Source organism: Lithobates pipiens, unplaced genomic scaffold, assembly GCF_037356315.1.
Source record: "Lithobates pipiens isolate NorthernLeopardFrog02 unplaced genomic scaffold, aLitPip1_a1.2 Scaffold_138, whole genome shotgun sequence".
Taxonomy (NCBI): Eukaryota; Metazoa; Chordata; class Amphibia; order Anura; family Ranidae; genus Lithobates; species Lithobates pipiens.
The window spans coordinates 391605-403109 of NW_027507726.1; positions in this window are offsets into that span (position 1 = coordinate 391605).

Consider the following 11505-nt stretch of genomic DNA (forward strand, 5'->3'; position numbering starts at 1 on the left):
AAATACCGACACGGAGGAGAGATTACATCACTTCCTCTCCTGTGTTTACATTACAGGAGAGGAAGTGATGTCACGAAGGATTTCCATTCGTCGGGAGCGATCGCGAGGGGGTGGCCATGAATGAATGGCCGCCCCCTCATCCCGGATCGCTCCCGAACGAATACCGACCGCCGCAGGCACCGGGGGGGGGGGCCCGATCGGGCCCCCCACCCGCGGGAAGGCAGGGACGTACAGGTACGCCCATATGCCTGCCCGTGCCATTCTGTCGACGTACATCGTCGTGCGGCAGTCGGCAAGTGGTTAAAGCAACATTAATGTTTTAGCTTTTTTTTAAATAACAAACATGTCATACTTACCTACATTATATAATGGTTTTCATCCTCCTCTTCTTGGGTCCCCTGCCGGCACTCCAGGCTCACCCCCCTTGACCAGTGCCCCTGCTGCATGCTTGCTCCTAAACCCTGCCCTATGGATCCATAAGACACACAGAGCTGCGGCTCGGCCCCGCCCCTGCTATCTACCCATTGGCTCACTGGCTGGGATTAGCAGCAGTGGGAACCAATGGTGCTTGCCGCTGTCTCAGCCAATGAGGAAAGAAAGATCCGGGACAGCTTCACATGCAAGGCAGCCCCGAGCCTGACCACCAACATTCCCCAGGGCTTGCCTATGGGCCATCCTACCTCCCCCGCCCCCCCCCCTTAATCCTGTATATATGTCAGCCCCCTCGCACCTGTATATTTGTCAGCCCCCCCCCAAACCTGAATATTTGTCAGCCCCCCAAACACCTGTATATATGGCAGCCCCCCCACACACACTTATATATATGTCTGCCCCCCCACACACATGTATATTTGTCTGCCCCCCAAACCTGTATATATGTCCGCCCCCCCCACGCACAAACAACTGTATATATGTCAGCCCCCCCCCATACACACACACCTGTATATATGGCAGCCCCCACACACACACACACACACACACACCTGTGTATTATTATACAGGATTTATATAGTGCCAACAGTTTGCGCAATGCTTAATGTATATATGTCAGCCCCCCATACACACACACACCTGTATATATGTCAGCCCCCCCCACGCACCTGTATATATATATATATATATATATATCAGCCCCCCCACACACCTGTATATATTTAAACACCCCCCTAAAACATACACCTGTATGTATGTCAGTGCCCCCCCACACACACCTGTATATATGTCAGTGCCCCCCACACACACCTGTATATGTGGCAACCAACCCCCCCCTACACACACACACCTGTATATATGTCAGCCCCCCCCCAACCCACAAACACATGCACACTTGTATGTATGGCAGCAACCGTCCCCCCCCCCAACTAGGGTTGCCACCTGTCCAGGATTCACCCGGACAGTTCGGGTTTGGAATCATGTGTCCAGGTTTCAGACTGCCTGAAACCCGGACACATTATTTAGATTGACTATGGCTTCTCTGCAGCTTCCACCCCCACCCCACCCCCCAAACACTCCTACCCCTCTGTGTCTGCCCACACTCCAATCCCAGGCGCTGTGCCTCAGAAATGGAAAGTTGGAGCTAGAAATTTGAAGTTCAGCAGCCTCAGATACATCTGGATGAGAGGTGCTGACTGCCAAGGGGTGAGTGAGTGAATACACTAAGGCAAGTCAGGGTTCTCAGAGCACCCCTTACATCAGAGTTCCCCTTTACACCAGAGGCCACACTGTTCCCCCTTACATCAGAGTCCTCTCCATACATCAGAGTTCTCAATGTTCCACCTTAAATCAGGGTTCCCAGAGCATCCTTTATGACAGAGTCCCCAGAGTTCTCCCTTACATCAGAGTCTGCAGAGTCCTCCCTTACATTGAAAGGGAACTCTGTGAGTTCAGATGTAAAAGTGGAACTCTGCGGATTCTGATGTAAAGGGGAACTCTTGTGATTAACTTCATATGATTAGAAATGTTATTTAATAGCAAAATATAGGTATAGTTTATACTATAAAAAAAAAAAATTGCTGCGTGGCGCTAAAGTGTTCGGGTTTGACTTAAAGAAAAGGTGGCGACCCTACCCCCAACACCTACACACACCTGTATATATGTCAACCCCCCCCCCCCCCAACACGCACACCTGTATATATGGCAGCAACCCCCCCCCCAACACCTACACACACACACCTGTATATATGACAGCCCCACATACACAAATCTGTACACAAACAGCCCCCTCACTTACCTTCACAGCCCTTACTAGTAACTTCCTACCTGATCACAGCTCATTTTTACAAAGATGACATGTTGCTGAGAAGCATAGTACAGGCAGATCACTGTCACACGAGGGGTGCACATGCATATAGTAGCCAGAGGTGGCAGTAAAGAGCTCAATGTCTAAAATCAATGACACAGAACTGCAGAAACTATGAGATCATTTCTATACTGCACAGCATTGATCTCCTTCACCCGTTCTGGCCCGGGCGGTCCCCGAGGCCCCTTACAGTTGTAATGGCTGTAACCCCCTGATGGTAGCCCTGTTCACATGCATATTGCTGGATTGGGAGGGGGCTCAGGTGAGTATTAGGCGTGCTGTGCGGGAGGTTTTTTACCTTCATGTATAGAATGCACCTTCAGCCTTTACAACCACTTTAAGTAGGCCCTGTGTGACCAAGGTCATGGAGACCAGATGTCCTCTTCCTCCCCCGAGATACAAGCAGACAGTTGGAACAAACCAATGCACAATTCCCCAGCAATACTCTCCTTTGAAAAGGTGATCTTAGCCTGCGCATAGACTCGGACTACTCTCCCCGGAGGCACTGCTGTGGCACGTGGCTTCCACGAGTGCATGCAACGGAGATCTCTGTTTTCAGTACACATTAGAAAGAGTTCTCGTAGGCCATGTTTTCTGGCCTCTAGTGCCGAGTGCTGAGAAAATACAGATTTGCATCATAATAAACATGCGACTGTCTGGGATTGTCAGGGCAGGTCTCTTGTCATCTGCTTTGTCAGGCATGCCGTGGTATGGGAGGAGGCGTGCAGACAAGTCTGTATACAGCCCATCTCTACATGTCAGCTCTGCCCTTACCTCTACAGATCTGGCTGGACCACTTGGTCACGTCTCCCAAGTCAGACAAGACGATCCGGTTTCTGCTCTTTCATTAGTGATCGGCATGTTTGGCTTCTAGGGCAGATCTTCAGTCCAGAAGGATAGCAGATAGAGGGGGGTTTATAGATTCATGACTATCATTAAAAGTAGATCTAAAGACGAAATATGGGGGCTCAACCTGCGGCCCTCCAGCCAGTGCAGAAGTACAACTCACATCATGCCTCTGCCTTTGGGAGTCGTGCTTGTAACTGTCAGCAACTTGCAGTGCCTCTTGGGACTTGTAGTTCTGCAACAGCTGGAGGTCCCCAGGTTGAGCACCCCATATGTACTGTACCTTGGGTCACCAACGTGTTCTAAAAAAATCCTCTTTTGTGAAAAAAGGGAAATATTTGATTCCAAAAAAAGTGGCAATTTTGTTTCCATGAACAACCAAGTCTTTGCCTAGATCCTTCCCAAGATAACTTCATGAGAATTCCTCCCACTGACACCAATGATGGGGCACTAATCCTCCCACTGACACCAATGATGGGACACTAATCCTCCCACTGACACCAATGATGGGGCAGTATTCCTCCCACTGACACCAACACTGGGACATTATTCCTTCCACTGAAACCAATGATGGGGCACTATTCCTCCCACTGACCCCAATGATGGAGCACTATTCCTCCCACTGACACCAATGATGGGGCACTATTCCTCCCACTGACACCAATGATGGGGCACTATTCCTCCCACTGACACCAATGATGGGGCACTATTCCTCCCACTGATACCAATGATGGGGCACTATTCCTCCCACTGATACCAATGATGGGACACTATTCCTCCCACTGACACCAATGATGGGGCACTATTCCTTCCACTGACACCAATGATGGGGCACTGTTCCTCCCACTGATACTAATGATGGGGCAATGTTTACTCCCATTGAAGTCAGGGCATTTTCTACTAACCCTTGTTCAATTTCTTTGCCTCTTGACTATATCCTTGATTACTTATACATTTTTCTTGTCTTGTAAAACCTCTTAAAAATGTCAAGGAAAACACGGAAATCAAAAAAATAAAAATGTATATGTGCACATAGGTCTCCTCTGATCATGTTGTGTGTTCTGCCGTCCCTTGTAGGATCTGGTTCTGGCTCTTCTATTGGCCGTCAGGTCGGTTAGTGCCGCTTCCTTTCCTTATTACTGAGCTGTCACAGCCAGACGTCTTCCGCCTATTATCCCCGACTTCAGAACTGTGACTCTGGAATGTCATTGCTTGTTCTTCCCCCGTCATCCTTATCAAGTGATCCTTTGGGTGTAAGTGGATTCTGGGAGGCTAAACAAACTCTCCTAGCTCCATAGATCTCATTTGGGGGGGGGGGGGCTTTAGTGGTTTATGTTGATTGCTCTTCCCACCCATAATGGATGTGTACAGATGAGCACCTGCTAAAAAGTTATTTTCACTTAAATTATTTTTTTTTTAAATATCATTTATTGAGTATTTTCATATATAACACAGGTCAATGAACCATATAAAAGAAAACAAACAAAAAAACAAATTTTATATATATATATATATATATATATATATATATATATATATATATATATATATATATATATATATATATAGTAGACATAAAATGTGTGTTCTCGCATGCAGAAGAAAACGCATAAGGCCCTCCAGCATGTTGCAGAACTATGTAGGTCACGTCCTCATATGTAAATGGCAGTCAATCCACACATGTGAGGTATCACTGCGGTCGTTAGAGCAATAATTCTAGTGCCAGACCTCCTGTGTAACTCTAAACCGGTAACCTGTAAACATTTTTTAAATCGTAGCCTGATTTTCAAGTACTGTAAATTGGCACCATTCCATCAGTGTGCGCAATCTAATGCCGCGTACACACGATCGGAATTTCGGCCAGTAAAAGACCGATGAGAGCTTTTCATCAGAAAATGCGACTGTGTGTAGGCTCCATCGGAATTTAGCTGGCCGAATTCCCGCCAGCAAAAATTTGAGAGCATGTTTTTATCGGAAAATTCGATCGTGTGTATGCAATTCCAAAGTGCAAAAATGCTCAGATTCAACTGCGAGATGGAAGCTATTGGCTACTGGGTATTGAACTTCCTTTTTCTAGTCCCGTCGTACGTGTTGTTACGTCACCGCGTTCTTGACGGTCGGGATTTGGTATGACCGTGTTTATGCAAGACAGCTTGAGCCAAATCCGGTCGGAATTCCGTTGTGAAAACCATCAGAGCTTTTTCCGACCAAAATTTCTATCGTGTCACCTAAGCGGCATTTAAGCTTAGGTCTTAAATCTTAAAACATAGGTATCTATTTACTCGGTGAAACATCGACTTTCACAATATACATTATGTTTTTTTTTTGTTTGTTTTTTTGCGCAAATACGGTGTGACATAAAAAATTGCAACAACCGCCATTTTATTATTTTATTCCCTAGGGTCTCTGCTAAAAAATACAGTTAGGTCCATATATATATATATTTGGACATAGGCACAATTTTTTTTTTTCAGGCATTGACCAAAACATCTTATAGCTATAGTTATATAATGGATATGGGCTGAAAATGCGCACTGTCTGGTTTAATTTGAGGGTATGTACATCCAAATCGGAGGAAGGGTTTAGGAATTACAGCTCTTAAGAAAAGCCCCCCCTTTTTTTTCAAGGGAGGGATGGTAGGTGGCACTGGTGGGTACTGATTTTCACTGGTAGGTGGTCACTGGTAGGTGGCACTGGTGGGTACTAAATCTCACTGGTAGGTGGTCACTGGTAGGTGGCACTGGTGGGTACTGATTTTCACTGGTAGGTGGTCACTGGTAGGTGGCACTGGTGGGTACTGATTTTCACTGGTAGGTGGCACTGGTGGGTACTGATTTTCACTGGTAGGTGGACACTGGTAGGTGGCACTGGCAGGTGGCACTAATGGGCACAGATGAGGCAGCGGCTCTCCGTGATCAGGACCGATGTCCCTCTGACAGAAGCCAGTGATTGGGTTTTTTTTTTCTCCTCACACTATCAGCGTAAGAAATAAAAAATGTACGATTGCTGGCTCTGTTTACGTCACGTGATCAACTGTCATTGGCGTCTGTCACGTGGTAAGGGGCTGGGACGGGCCCCTTACTCCAATCTGTGATCAGCCAAGTCTCATTGACTCCGTGATCACAGAGCATGCCCCACAGGGGGCGCCTAGGCAGCTCATGCACGGGATGACGCAGAGGGACGCTCCCTCCCAGCAATCAAGGCTCACACTGTAGCCGTCTTTCAGCTATAGCACGGATACAAAGTGGTTAAAGGATATGTCCACCCTAACACTAAAATCCCTGCATCTACAGATATCCATGATCTAACACTAACCTATCTAGCTCTGTAAAGAAGAAATCGCTACATACCTTTTCTGAAGCCGATCCGACCCGATCCCACCCTGAGCTGTAAGCTGCGACTTCTCTGTAGAGGCGGGTGCAGAGGACACAGCCGACAACGGAAGCCCCATAGTAAGTCTATGGGTGACATCACTTCCCATTCATTTCCCACCCGTTGTCGGCTGTGTCCTTTGCAGAGCTTCCACCGATGGAGAGCGGACCGGAGCGGCTTCAGAAAAGGTATTTCTACTGATTTCTTCTTTACGGGGCTAGATAGGTTAGTGTTATGTGTTGTGCCTTCAGAGATGGTATTCTGCATATTGCATACCTTGGATGTAACGAGTTACTGTTGCCTTTCCATCATCTGGAACCATTCTCCTCTGACATCAACAAGGCATTTTCCTCCACACAACTCCGCTCACTGGATATTTTCTCCTTTTCCCACCATTCTCTGTAAACCCCAAGAGATGGTTGTGTGTGAAAATACCAGTAGATTAGCAGTTTTTGAAATACATAGGCCAGCCCATCTGGCACCAACAACCACGCCACATTCAAAGTCACTTAAATACCCTTTCTTCCCCATTCTGATGCTTGGTTTGAACTTCAGCCACATCTGGAGGGTCCAGAGGTAGAGATAGTCAGTGTGGAACATATTCCAGAGGGTAGTATTGGGGGCATTAGCGGTAGGTTGGCCAAAGCACATAAACCCAAGCTAAGTATAGTAGCAAGGCCCAGTTGCAATCTCGGAACACCCAATAAGAGGACAGTATGCGACCCGTCTATACTACGTGGCATGTTCAACAATGCCAGGAGCCTGGCGGACAAGATGGGTGAACTAGAAATACATTTGTACAAGGAGGATTTGGATTTTGTGGGAATTTCAGAGATTTGGTTCAACAGCTCTCATGATAGGCTGGCAACCATTCAAGGGTATTCCCTTTATTGCAAGGATAGAGGGGGTAAAAAAGGGGGAGGGGTATGCCTATATATCAAGAATAATATACAAGTGAATGTGAGAGATGACATCACTAAGGGAGCTAGGGAGGAGGTGGAATCCTTATGGGTAGAGCTCCAAAGGGATGAAGCTAAGGGGAAGATAATACTGGGAGTATGCTATAGGTCCCCTAACCTGAGGGAGGAGGTGGAGACGGATCTCCTATCACAATTTGGATTAGCAGCAAGGATGGGAAGTGTTATCATAATGGGGGATTTTAATTATCCAGACATAGACTGGGTGGAGGGAACGACCCGTTCGTTCATCTACGCCTCGCCAGTTCCTAAATGTCTTGCAGGACAATTTTATGGGTCAGATGGTAGACGCACCAACTAGAAATAAAGCCTTACTATATCTACTGATTACCAACAATGCAGACCTGATCACGGATGTGGAAATACGGGGAAATTTAGGAAAAAGTGATCAAAGGTCAATTGACTTCAGTATAAATCATACAAATAGGAAACATAAGGGGAATACAAAGTCACTGAATTTCAAAAGAGCCAAATTCCCTAAACTATGAACCTGCCTAGAAGGCATGAATTGGGATAAAATCTTAGGAACAAAGAACACGGAGGAGAGATGGGTTTGCTTTAAGAGCATATTAAATAAGGGCATTAGCCAATGCATCCCATTGGGTAATAAATTTAAAAGAGCGAACAAAAGTCTTGGATGGTTTAACTCCAATGTAAGAATGCATATAAAAACAAAAGAGAAGGCCTTCAAAAAATACAAGGTTGAGGGATCATCATCAGCATTCAGACTTTATAAAGAATGCAACAAGAAATGTAAGGGTGCAATAAGGACGGCTAAGATAGAACATGAAAGACACATAGCGGAGGAGAGAAAAAAAAATCCCAAGAAATTCTTTAAGTATGTAAACAGTAAAAAAGGGAGGACAGACCATATTGGCGCCATAAAGAATAAGGAAGGACATCTGGTTACAAAGGATTGGGAGACGGCGAAGGTATTGAATTTATTCTTCTCCTCAGTCTTCACAAGGGAATCGGGGGGCTTCAGTAACCAAAACTGCAGTGTTTATCCTCATGACACATCACAGGAAGCACCCTCATGGCTAACAGAGGACAGAATTAGAAATAGACTTGGGAAACTTAACATTAATAAATCACCGGGACCAGATGGCTTGCACCCGAGGGTACTTAGGGAACTCAGTCAAGTAATTGCCAGACCATTTTTCCTCATTTTTACTGACAGTCTACTGACTGGAATGGTACCAGCTGATTGGAGAAAAGCCAATGTAGGACCGATATTTAAAAAGGGTCCAAAATACATCCTTGGAAATTACAGACCAGTTAGCCTAACATCAATAGTATGTAAACTCTTGGAGGGGCTGATAAGGGACTATATACAAGATCTTAGTAATGAGAACGGTATCATTAGCAGTAATCAGCATGGATTCATGAAGAATCGTTCTTGACAAACCAATCTATTAACCTTGAGGAGGTGAGCTGCCATCTAGATAAAGGAAGGCCCGTAGATGTGGTGTATCTGGATTTTGCAAAAGCATTTGACACAGTTCCCCATAAACTTTTACTGTACAAAATAAGGTCCGTTGGCATGGACCATAGGGTGAGTACATGGATTGAAAACTGGCTACAAGGGTGAGTTCAGAGGGTGGTGATAAATGGGGAATACTCGGAATGGTCGGGGTGGGTAGTGGGGTCCCCCAGGGTTCTGTGCTGGGACCAATCCTATTTAATTTGATCATAAACGACCTGGAGGATGGTGGATGGGGGAAACAGTTCAATCTCTGTATTTGCGGATGATACTAAGCTAAGCAGGGCAATAACTTCTTCCGCAGGATGTGGAAACCTTGCAAGAAGATCTGAACAAGTTAATGGGGTGGGCAACTACATGGCAAATGAGGGTCAATGTAGAAAAATGTAAAATAATGCATTTGAGTGGCAAAAATCTGAATGCAATCTATAGACTGGGGGGAGATCCTCTGGGGGGATCTAGGATGGAGAAGGACCTGGGGGTCCTAGTTCATGATAAGCTCAGCAATGCCAAGCTGCTGCTAACAAAGCAAACAGAATATTGGCATTAAAAAGGGGATCAACTCCAAAGATAAAATGGAAATGGAGCGAAGTACAAAAAAGGGCAACAAAGCTGATAAAGGGTCTGGAGGATATTAGTTATGAGGAAAGGTTGTGAGCTCTGAACTTATTCTCTCTGGAGAAGAGACGCTTGAGAAGGGATATGATTTCAATATATAAATACCGGACTGGTGACCCCACAATATATAAATACCGGACTGGTGACCCCACAATAGGGATAAAACTTTTTTGCCGAAAGGGAGTTTAACAAGACTCGTGGCCACTCATTAAAATGAGAAGAAAAGAGGTTTAACCTTAAACTACGTAGAGGGTTCTTTACTGTAAGAGCGGCAAGGATGTGGAATTCCCTTCCACAGGCGGTGGTCTCAGCGGGGGGGGGGGCATCGTTAGTTTCAAGAAACTATTAGATAAGAACCTGAACGACTGCAACATACAGGGATATACAATGTAATACTGACATATAATCACACACATAGGTTGGACTTGTGTCTTTTTTCAACCTCACCTATTATGTAACTATATCACTAAATGCATTGAGTTGCTGCCATATAATTGGCTGATTAGCAATTTGTGTAATCAAGCAATTGAACAGGTGTGGCCAGTGAGTGAATGTCATTGTTCTGTGTTGTCACTGTATAGATTAGTCTGCAGTTATCTGTCTGTGAAATTCTCACCTCCTTGCTGCAGTGGTTTTACTAGAACTGTGATTCTATTACCATGTGTTATTTGTGTTCTGTGCTCACCTATGGGCGCCGCCCGCTGTACCGCGAGTTTATATTTCTTCCTTCTTTCACTGCATCTGAACACCACAAACCAAAAACAGTGTTTATTCATTTTCAATATTCAAAGCAAACTCCCCCATCTATCCATGCCTCCATGCTCTATTTTGTTTAGAAATCCCTTTGAAAAACGTCCCTTAGCATTTCTGGCTGTGGCCATCTTGAGTAAGGGCAAATGATTTATGTAGCATTTGCTTCCTGGAATCCATTTGCCCTTAGATCAGGCATTAACCACTTTTTAATTTTTTATTCACATTTGTTCATTCTTTCCATAGAGATATTTTTAATTAATATATATTTTTTATTTTTTACAAAGTCCATTTAGTTGGACGGAGTTCATTGGTCAGATTTTGAGACTAGCTGCTATTTATTGTATGTCTCAGAGCAGGAGGAGAGCAAAACTGTATGGGGGGGGGCCCCAAAAAAGGTTTTGCCCAGGGTCCAATCAATATTAAAGACGGCCCTGCCGCCATTACTGGTAAAAAAAAGAAAAATATGTCCCCGGATTTCATTTAAAAAATCTGGTCACCTTACGAGTTGGGCATACCTGGGGGTCGTGACTTGGTTCCAGGCTGCAAGTCCATCCCCACCATCAGGGGCCCTGGTGAAGAAGCAGGCTAGCACTTAGACTCCGCGCCTTGGGGAATCCCGAGTTGACGTTCTACAAGGGCTCACTACCATAGGAACCTGATTTATTGTTTGCCCGAGGTTCAGCTTTAAGATAATTGTACACAAAACACCTTTCCCTAGTTCATATTAGTTGGCATCCTCTTGTGTGTAGTTTGTGAATGAGTAATGCTTACAACAGAGAACGTCATTGTTTATGGGATGATCATTTGTTCTAAAGGTCGTTTGCTCAAGGAATCGACCACAGGACTGACGAGTACCGCCTCGTGAAATGCCTCGTAGCATTGCGATACAAGGAAGACCTCATCCCCGGACGTTCTCGATCAATAGGCTGGCTGGAGTCAGGTGCTGCTTTATCCTGACGGTTATCGGCTTCAGTAGTTCGCTATGACCTCAGGTTATCTGAGAGATATGTGTCATAAATTGCTCAGTCCAGATTAGATCACCAGACTCCCTGCATGGCCAATAGATCAGCAGAGGAACCAAGGCCCGTCTTCTCCAACAAACATATTGCTTCACCAGTCACACTACATTCACCATTCTCCACAGGAAATATCATTAT